This window comes from Acanthochromis polyacanthus, chromosome 8 (genome assembly GCF_021347895.1).
Source record: "Acanthochromis polyacanthus isolate Apoly-LR-REF ecotype Palm Island chromosome 8, KAUST_Apoly_ChrSc, whole genome shotgun sequence".
NCBI lineage: Eukaryota > Metazoa > Chordata > Actinopteri > Pomacentridae > Acanthochromis > Acanthochromis polyacanthus.
The window spans coordinates 28,636,356-28,647,860 of record NC_067120.1 but is presented as its reverse complement, the minus strand read 5'-3'; positions in this window follow the sequence as shown (position 1 = coordinate 28,647,860).

The window sequence follows — 11,505 nt, the reverse complement described above, 5'->3', positions numbered from 1 at the left end:
ACAGCACATGCTCAGGCTGCCAATGAATAAGATGTATTTAAGTGACAATATATGAGAAATCATCACTTCAACTTGCTTAGCATGTGTTTTTGTAGTATGTGTCTTCTTTGTTGCCCTGTACACTCCCTTTGACACCATATTCATGACTTCCTGCCATGATACTTCTGGATTGCTGCTCTTGCATTTAACCAGATAACTGGAGAGTGGTTTATAATATTTGTTTATTTCTATGTTAGTGTTTTAAATGGTACTTTTCATCTAAAATCAGTGAGAGTTATATGCTGTCTCTCAACTAGATGCTAGCAATCTGTGTCTGGCTGCCATTTTTCTCTTTTTTCCAAATTTTGTAATTCAAACTTTGCATCCTTCATTGTTTTTTTTGCTGTGTTTTGGGGATGATGGAGAACTTATATAAGCTGCAACGTGGACAACTGAGGATGTTCTTGGAATGTGTTATTTCAGCTTTATTGGCTTTCTGTGGATTTTTTCTCAGCCATCTACAGCAAACTCAATCATCCTGGTGAAGAGCGAGTCATCTACACCAGAGACTTTCTGCTGTGGTTCACAGTCCTCCTCCTTCCTGAGGGAATCCTGTGCAATCTTCTTCTATTTTCTAAGAAAAAGGACTAAAACAACAAAAACGGACCAAGGACAACATAGCACCCAGTCCAGACAGCATCAGTAATCATGCCCTGTAGTGCTGTGCAGAGCAGCTGGAAGATGTGTTTCAGCTTCAAAGATTGAACAACAGCAGCATAGTTCCCCAGCTATGAAACTACTTCAGTGACTTTGAACGACCTCAGATCTGTGACTCTCACCTCTTGTGATCAAAGCTATGGGGAATTTCATAAAGAAGGACATCATAATTAAGGTGACCAACCAACTGAAAAGCTCTTTTTCATTCACATACTGTGTGAGCAGGGGGGTTGATTATGCAAAAATATACTTAATGGATACTGTACACAAGCATCTGAAACAATCCTACACTTCAGCCAGACTCCTGTTTGTAGACATCTCCTTTGTACTCAACACTCTACAGCAGTCTACAGCCACACATCCTGGCAGAGAAACTTACCACACGTGTCTACCTGGAGGACCAGCTAGTCTAATCTAAAGGAAGATGTAGATCTACAGACTACAGATTAGACTCACAGACTTCCTGACCAACAGTTCACTAAGAGTCCTTATCAGTAACACCTTCTCTGACTTCTCTTTTGCCTCTAGCTCCTACTCCCTCAGGGCTGCATCCTCTCACCTTCATCCTCCATACCAATGACTGCAGCTCCACCTACTCAGACTGTTATCTGGTTAAGTACGCAGATGGCACAGTTCCCCTGTCCCTGTTCACAGTGCATCACACTACTACTACTATACTGGAGATAAATGTGGAAAATGATGACCTTCTCCAGCAAGCAGAGGGAGCTGGCTATGAAAACTGTCAGCACAATCCATGGGATGAAGGTAGATATAATGGATGAATACAAAAACTTGGGCACAATTTTTGATAAAACATTCAAATCTGCCTCCAACACGGAGGAGATCCTCAGAAAATGCTAGCAGTGGCAGTAACTTCTGGGGAAGCTCAACACTTTTGGTGTCAGCAGGAAACCCTGAGGACATTTTACTTTTCCTTCATTTAAGGTGCCATTACATTCTTTATAACCTACTGGTTTTGCACCCTGTGTGAGCAGCAGACGCTGAGGGCAGTGAGCAGGAGGGAGAGTCGAGACCAGGACAGCTAACTGGAGGAGCAGACAAGGATGTTGATGCTCCAGTGTACGAAGCTATCAACGGACCACACCCAGGAGATGTGGACTGGGATGGTGGCACTGGAATTTGGGGTGCAGTTTGGGTTGCTGTGGCCAATCTGGCGGAAGACGCAACAGCATTAACCACTAGAGGTTGTTGCCCATGAACCAACAAGTCATACTCGAATGAGCACTCATCCTCATAGAGTTGCTGTTCTACAGATGAAGAATTATGGACATGGGGGACGCCCAGGTGAGTCCCTGCCAATGGACCTGTCTAACGTTGTTCTGGTCATCAGCTGGCCCGATTGTGTATACTCAGCCACCTTCATTAGGTGCTCTCAACATGCGATATTTTGCAGAATTCCACTGTTCTTGGGTCTTGTGGGGCCCCCAAGTGCTGAAGTCACGCAAGAACACCAACTATTAATCAAACAGAATAGCTACAGTGTACTTACTAAAGACATCTATCATCACCAGTTGCTCACTCCCAATCTTCCTGGCCTATAACCTGCAGCGTTCGTTGTAAATGTCCTGCAGGTTGGGGACAGTGGCTCTGATGGTGTGCTTAGCCAAGTGGACCACCCTCCTCAAGGCCAAGAAGTCCTGCTGGGTGCTGCTGCCAAATCCAGCAGTCAAAACTCTCTCAATGGTGCAGGTGTAGAAGTTCCTGAGTAACTTGACAGGGACCTTATAGTCCCTCCAGTGTCTATGGTGGTAGAGACGCTGTCCAGCTTTCTTCACCAGGTTGTTGATGTGTCATGGTGTTGGGTTTCGCAGAAATCATTCCACTGAAACGGTCTTGATCAGAGTCTCCAGTGACATTATGATGGCAGCAGACTCTGATGAATACACAGTTTTAGTTTTATTGGACCTGCCATCTGCTTTTGACACTGTTGATCATAACATAATGATTAATAGACTTGAACAGGTAGGGTTATTTGGTTCTGCCATAAAATGGTTTTCATCTTACCTTTCTGAAGTTTTAGTACCCTTGCTAATCAGATTCTCTCTGAAACGGCAAGCTTGACATGTGGAGTTCCACAGGGCTCGGTTTTTGGACCAATTTTGATTTTACTGTACATTCTCCCTCTCGGGAAGTTAATTAGTCAGTTTATGGACATTTCTTATCATCTGTATGCAGATGACATCCAGTTATATTGCTCCTTTAAGGACACTGAGTTGCACAAACTGTCTTCCTTAACCAGCTGCTTGTCTAGCATAAATCAGCGGTTAGCTGGAAATTTTCTTCAATTAAACCTAGATAAGACAGAGACTCTAATTGTTGCTCCAGAAAATATGATCCCCTTGATTAAGCATCTCTTACGATTCATTACGATTTACTTAGGATTCATTTTAAAATTTTAGTTATCACTTTTAGAGCTCTGAATGGTCAAACTCCAGTTTATATTTCTGTTATTTTAAAACGCTACTATCCTAAACGTTCTTTGAGATCCTCAGGCCAAGGTTTGCTGGTCATTCCCCATACCCATTTTAAGAGTAGAGGGGATCGAGCCTTTCAAGTAGTGGCTCCTAGGCTTTGGAATGCTTTGCCACTGCCTCTGCGCACTTTGGTCTCTGTGGAGTCCTTTAAAAGGCAGCTAAAGACCTGGTTTTTCAGTCATGCTTTTATTTAGGTGGTGGTGTTGTGACAACTTGTTTGCTGTTATTGTGTTTGTGCACATGGTTGTGTCACTCCCTGATGTTTACTGCTGATTTTAATTTTTCCCTCCTGATTTTATTGTGAAGCACTTTGTGAATTTCCTTTCTGTGAAAGGTGCTATATAAATAAAGTTTGCTTGCTTGCTTGCTTACATGACCACTTCAGGTTCTGTGTGATGTTAACACCCAGGTACTTGAAGCTTTTCACTCTCTCCACCTCTGTCCCACTGATCCTGAGTGGATAGTATTCCCTCTTCTGCTTCTTGCTGTAATCCACAATCAGCTCCTTGGTCTTGCTGACGTTCAGGAGGAGGCTGTTGTCTCTGCGCCAGTCCTCCAGGTGGGTGAGCTCCATCAAATAGTCCTCCTCATTGTTGTTGGAGTTCAGATCCACCACTGCTGCGTCTTCAGCAAACTTATGGTGTTCGAGTCTGATGTGGATAGACAGTCATGAGTCTACAGTAAGTACAGCAGAGCGCTCAGCACACAGCCCTGGGGGGCACCAATGTTCAGGGTGCATGAGTGGGACAGGTGTTGGTGGTGGGGGGCCGGGGGGAGTCGGGTTGTGGGGGGTGGTGGGCGGGCAGGTGGTCGTGGGGGAGGTGGGGCTGTGGGCCGGTGGGGCGCCGCGTGGGTCTGCTATGGCCCGTTCTGCTGCGCAGGCCTTGGGGCTTTGGCTGTGTTGGCAGGGGTCGCTCCAGGTTCCTGGGCTGGCTCTCCGCCTGGTGACCCCTGCGGTGGGGCGGTGTGGACCTCCTTGGGCTGAAGGAGACAGCTCCCCTCTTTGGTGGAGGTTTTCTTGCATGCCAGACCCACCACACCAGCATCTACCAAAACTCAACAGAGTTTGTTCCCCCAGTTGCTGAGTCAGTGGAGATTGCTGGATTAGTGTCTGTGGATCTCACTCTGCTTCACCTATCCTTCCTGTGGTCTCCTGACAACTTTCTGATTGATTCCTGTTGGGATTCTGTTGTATCTGGTGTTTGTGAAGGGTTTTGGATTTACAACTGGTTTCAAGGTGTGAATTAAAGAGCACAAATAAATATAATGCACTTTCTCTCTCAGAACACTGTCTATGCCTCATTTTTTGTCTGTCCTTTGTCTGTCCTGTGTTTGCTTTATGTTTCACTTGGGTGTGCACATTCCTCAATGGCATAATGTAGGGAACAGCTTGAAATAAACATGATAGGTTAATTTGCCATGAGGGCAGGTGATGGTCACACTCACAAATAAGAAAAACATTTGCATGCAGCTTAAGTAATGACACCATGGCTGGTTGGTGTCATTTCTGAGCAGATATGCAGACAAAAAAAGAGAAAAGAAAGAAGAAAAAAGAAAAAAGAAAAAAAAAGAATCAAAAAATATAATTTGTCTGTCTAATGCAGCCACACCTTTTGAATCACAAAAAACACACAAATATTTCATGATATTTTAAAATTTGTATACAATTTTAAGGGTGTCCAAAAGCTTTTTTTTCACTACTGTAAAGCTGCATGTGTCACCATTTTAGAATTTGATTCATTTTGATTAGATTTTTTTGTTTGTTTGTTTGTCTTATTGATGGGTAATTAATAGTTGGGAATAACACAGCACTTGATATTCTTCAGATGTAATAGCACCGCTTGCTAGTCCCTGTCCCTGTCCCTGTCCCTGTCCCTGTCCCTGTCCGTCCTGTTTCGTCCTGTCCACCCTTTGTTTCCCTGCACGTCACCGCTGAGGTGTAGCACTGCCCTCCCTGGCTCTTAACAGGGACTTCTAACAAAGAATGTCAGCTTAGCTTTCAGGGAGGGGTGGTGATGGTCACACGCATGCACTAAATAATAAAATATTTGGCTGCAAGACTAAAATATGCATTGATGTCATAAAATGTTGACACCCCTTCCGTGGAGTTAAACAATGAGAATAAATGCAGACAGAGAAAATAAAAAGAATTTGATGACTACATATTGTAGCCATCCATTCATTATCTATACACCACTTTATCCTCACTAGGGTCACGGGGGGTGCTGGCGCCTATCCCAGGTCGTCAGTCTGTCGCAGGGCTACATATATAGACAAACAATCACACTTGCATTCACACCTACGGGCAATTTAGAGTAACCAATTAACTTCAGCATATTTTTGGACTGTGGGAGGAAGCTGGAGTACCCAGCGAAAACCCACGCATGCACAGGGAGAACATGCAAACTCCATGCAGAAATATCCCAGGCCCAGGCTAGGATTTGAACCAGGGATCTTCTTGCTGCAAGGCAAAAGTGCTTACCACTACGTCACTGTGCAGCCCCCCACATTGTAGCCAACAAATGAAATTTTAAAGGCATATTAAGTTACCCTGTAGGATGCAGTCCACTTTGATCTTTGAATGAGTGTCTCATTCAATGTAAAACAAGCCAAGTAGGATTATAAGTGCAGGTTCCAGTGGATGAACAGACTGAAAGAGATAAACTGTTCCTGTGTCAGCGATGGGATTTAAAGGATGATTCATGGGAATGGCTGGTTACAGTATCTCTCTGAGGCTTAAGAAAGGCAAGGTAACTTTAGTTGATGCAATGTTGAACATGTAGATGTGTGTATTCTTTTAGGCATATATTGCTCTGTGTGTCAGTGTGTCTCTTTGCAACTAAAAACAGACAAAAAAACCCCCTGTCTTATAACCTACTGTGCCTGTATCAAGAAGTGATATTCATCCTGGATTTATGAATAGACAATATTTCATCTGTCATCAAATTTAGATTACTCAGGCATCAATGGATCAATGGAATGAAATCAGAGCCTTGTTTTAGCAGAGATTGTGTACAACAGAGGTGAGTGCACTCCTGTACAGTATCAATAAAACATTAAATAATCCTACATTGTATTACTTCTCAATAATTGCATTTCTTCTGTGTTAGGAAGTAGACTATTTCTTCTTGTGAACTATCAAAAACCTAAACTTTAGAAACTAAATTGAAAAGTACACTGTCCTCACTATGACTTGAACACGTCACAGGTAGACAGCTAGCCAACAGAGTGATATCCTCAAAAATCATGTGTAACTTCTCTTGATTTCAATGAAAACTCATTTTATTTTGTAAAACTGACAAAATAACTAGTACATAAAGTAGCCATAATATAAGAACATGTTAAGCATAAAAATGTAAGTCACAACTACACTGCATGTATAATTATTAGGCAAGTGAGTATTTTTGATCTGATCATTTTCATGCATATTTTCTAATTACAAGCTTATGAAACTTGAATGCTAACTGGTTTTGATCATTATCAGGTGATCTATATTTTCATAAAGGGGGAGGATGTGGCCTAAAGTGATCAGCAACCCATGTCAAGGTGTGCATAATTATTAGGCAACTTCTTAACTTAAGACAAAATGAGCCCAAAAAGAAATTTAACAGAATCTGAAAATTCAAAGATTGTAAAATACCTTTCAGAGGGATGCAGCACTCTTGATGTAGCTAAACTATTGAGACATGATCACTGAACAATCCAGCTTTTTGTTGAAAATACTCAACAGTGTCACAAGAAAAGTGTGTGTGTGTGGTTGGGGGGGGGGGATTTTTTATAAAATATAAAGCTCCCAGGAACTCATTAACCTCCAGTGCTGCCTTATTCCAGAAATGCAACCTACCTGGAGTGTCCAGAAGTAAAACTGAAATGTCAACACTGGGCCAAGAGAATTCTGAAGGTTTTATAAACAGATGAAATGAGAGTGACTCTTGACAGACCAGATGGATGGATCACAAATGGGCACAGAGCTCAACACATGGGGAGGGCTTCTGGTATGAGCTGCTATTATTAAGGATGAGTTAGTTGGACCTTTTTGGGTTGAATATGGACTTAAAATTAACTCTCAACCTACTGCCATTTATTTTTAGAAAAGATACTGTCTTCAAGCAGTGGTAGCTTCAGGAAAAAATCTACAGTATTCAAGAAGGCCATGATTTTAATGCATGCATCCAAGTCCTCCACTGTGTGGCTAGCCAGCAAAGACCTGAAAGATAGCAGAATAATGACATATTCACTGATCTAAACCTTGCAGAGAACTTTGGGCCCTTCTTAAACACGAGATCTACAGTGACGGAAGACAGTACACCTCTTTGAACAGAATTTGGGAGGCTGTGGTTGCTGCTGCAGGCTCATGGTAGTTATTGAAAAGAAGGATGGTTGCATTGGTCTCTAAATATTTGCTGAAATGCCAGAAGTGTTTATTTGTAAAATTCGAGTCTATTTGCTCTTCTTACTCTACAATGAAAATGAAAAAAGAATCAATTTAAAAAGTGAGATGGGAGGTTTTTTGTTTTTTATTTAGTTGCATAATAATTCTGCACGCTAATAGTTTGATATTGACTGTGCACGCACAGATATTTTCCTGAGAAAGCCAAAACTCACATTTTTCTTTGTTAAATTCTCAGGTTTCAGGTTTACTAACATTTTGGATTGACTGAACACTGTGTTACTTCAAAAGTAAAATTAATCCTTTGTAATAAAACTTGCCTAGTAATTGAACATGCAGTTTATATTATCCTATCAATTAATGCATGCCAGGACTTAATAAGTTCTTTGTCAAATCAAAAACACAGCAACTATAATTGCTTCCAGTAACTAAATAATGTCAAACAAATGATGTGTTCAAGTCAACAACATGGAAATAAAACTGCGGCAAGAGAAGCAGCAGCACCCAGCTCTGTACATGGCCTGAATAATTTTAAAATCAAAATATAGAAACCCCCTGCTCTAACATTACTTTACACAAAGCGGTCAGTAGAGGGCATTGCAGTAAACAAAATTCTTCTGCACAGCATTATATGCAGGGCAGGACAAAAAGAGAGGCCTCAAAGTAGAGAATGCATCTGTGATTACTGACACACAAGTTGGAAAATGTATGAATATTGATGCAAAATTATGCACACGTGGTTTTCAGTTAGCCTTATTGCATGAACCTTCTTATAAAATTACATGTGAATACCAGATCTTTCACAACGTTGAACCTACGTGCTGTGTCTATCTGTGTACTGTTGCACTCAATGTGACTCCTGTCCTATACTGGGATTCACAGTAAGCTAGACTCTCACTTGTGCCGCATCCTCCAAGGAACAGACCAGCGTTGTAGATGAACGGATTTAATACAAGAAAGTGTGAAACTGAAATGGACATACAAACATATGGGAAGACGTTAGTCAATAACAATACAAATTGCTTATAAGATATTACACAGATCAGTATTATAATTAAGTGTGGATTAAATTATTAAATTACTGCAGGTGACAGGTATATTCATGTAAATAATAAGGCAAGCAAGTTGAATTTGTAAAGAGTGGGAACCTCGTTAGTTTTGAGGCCCTAAGTATTGAGAATTTCCAGCTTTTAATCTTCTACACTTTTTTTTCCACACTATTTATCCTCACATTCAAATTTCATTTACATACAAAATATGATCACAGTGCATAAATGTCACAATGATGCATTAAAATTTTTCTCAGCCGTTTTCGTACGTTTCTCAGATCAGAATTGAAATTCTCAAAACTACTTCTTCAATCTTCACGTCATTGCGTCACTTGTGCACATCAAAAAAGCAGTTTCTTTGAATGAGTTGCAAATGCTTTGGTTCATCTATGCAAATGATTATGTACAATTCTCTGCTGTGTCCATTATCAATTGCTTATGTCATGTTGATCAAAATGTATTATCATGGGTCTCTGTTGAATAGTCTCACCTCCCACAACATTTAGGCATTAATTCATCACATAAGTCTTTACATACAAAATAGTGGAACAAGTTGTCAGAATATGTCAAGGATATTTCTATACATTTCCATTAGACTTTATTTCTAAATCTGTCCTGAATTGGAAATTGCTCCCAGGTTAATCTTGATTTTCTCTAACGAAGGGAAATGTGTGAAGTGTTAGGGTTTTCTAAGATCACTCAAAGGTGCATCTCATGAATCATCAGCTGGCAAGTATATATAGCCAGAGCATAACACAATGTTACAATGTCTGACAGTGGAAGGACTAGGAATTGAATGGGGTCAACAGCCAGAGAGAAGACGAAGAACAAGAGGATTGAGGCTGCGGAGATGGGAGACCAAACAGAGGAAGAAGCATAAGAGGCCTAGAACATACACATGTTAATGATGAGATAAGAGCCACACTTGTAGACTACGTTCTCAATCATGGGCTTACAATGGCTGAGACTGATCGAAGGGTGCAGTCAATTGTTGGGAAGACAACTGAGTCCTCAATCATTTGGACTTTTCATTGACAGAACAGATATGTAATCTGACAATAGACACTGTAATGTAATACTGTATACTTTCTGTAATGCTTCATACAATATTACAGTATTCTTACATTTATTCTTATATTTTACAATATTCAGTAAGTAAACTTTTTACAGGGACCTTTAATCTTACTCAGTTTTGTGTTTTGCATTGCTATATTTTTTCCACATAGGACTGTAAGACAACTTCACAGGGGTGGCAGAGGGCCCCTTTTCAGACCTGAACAGGAGGAGGCCATTTGCACCATGGTTGTAGAAAACAATGCCATAAGATGAAAGGAAATAAAGAGTGCCACTATAGAGGACAACAGCATCTTTGAAAACATCCAAACAGTCAGCATGTCAACCAATGGCAGGGTGCTGAAAAGACACCAAATGAGTATGAAGCAGTTGTTACACTGTTCCATTTGAAAGAAATGGTGAAAGAGTGAAGGAGCTGTGCTACCAGTATGTACAGGTGAAACGTGTGAGCGTGCAGTAACTGTACCTCACAGTAAACATTACAACATCATATAGTGATATACAGTACAGTAAGTGTGACCTTTACACATTTGCTATGGCTGTAGAAATGCAATATGTGCTGTCCATCCATCCATTGTTTTCCACTTATCTGGTGCCAGGTCGTGGAGGCAGCAGACGAAGTAGGTCATTCCAGATGTCCCTCAACCCCAGCAATGCTTTCCAGCTCTCCTGGGGGATCCCGAGGTGTTCCCAGGTCAGACGAGATATGTAGTCCCTCCCGCGAGTTCTGGGACTGTCCCAGGGTCTCCCCCCATGCAGATGTATTCGGAAAACCTCCAAAGGAAGCCTTCCCGGATGGCGGATGGCCAAACCACCTCAACTAGCTTCTTTCAGTCTTGTTCTCTCAGTCACTACACAATCGCCTATGTATATACTATATGTACCATTATTGCATTGCATTCACTTTGTGTCCCTCTGTGCCTTTTCTCCAGGTCTCACTAGTCCCAGTAAGACTTTTCTAAGTCTGTCCTGAATTGGTAAATTGCTCCCAGGTGAATATTGATTTTCTCTAATGAAAGGAAATGTGTGAAGGGTTAGAATTTTCTGAAATCGCTCAAAGATGCAAGAGAAGATATTCTTGATGAGGATGAGCATTTGTGGCCCAACAGACAGAAATGTCAGGAGGTGTAGGAAGACTGCACTGTAATTCCGACACCACTGCATGTACAGTTTTCCCTAAGGAGATTGTTCTATGTTCACATTTCTACTTTTGTTTTTTTGTTTTTTTCTTTGGGTTATGCAGTGCTGTTTTCCTTTCTTTATCACAATGACATGGTCTGCAAACAGATTCAAATACAAACAGTAAAAGCGTAAATGTGAATCTTGTCCAGTCTCTTGCAATCTATCTCCCACATACACAAAGGTGTAACTTACAATTTACAATAATTGTCATCAAAACTTTAGCCATAGTTTACATCAGAACATCTCTCCACAGTACACTGTTATAATGACAACATGACTAAGCAATTTGACTGTGTTATCCACACACAATGACACAAGGACTTTTCATTCTGCTGGCACTGACATGTTCACTGACACAGATATTTACTTTTGAGACATGAACTAAGGATTTTGAGCAAGAGACTGGTTTTTGCATGTAATACATGGTGTTTTTTTTCTATTTCTATGAATTGTTTTGAGAAATGTACTTAATGTTTTGTAAATGTCGAGGATGATTTGAGAAATGTACCAAAGTGACTGAGAAAAACTGTAATACATTTACAAGGCAGGGGGATAATGTAATCTTTTTCTTTATAGCTACCACTTTAGCTTGTGTGGTGTAGTTTTCAGGATTACTACA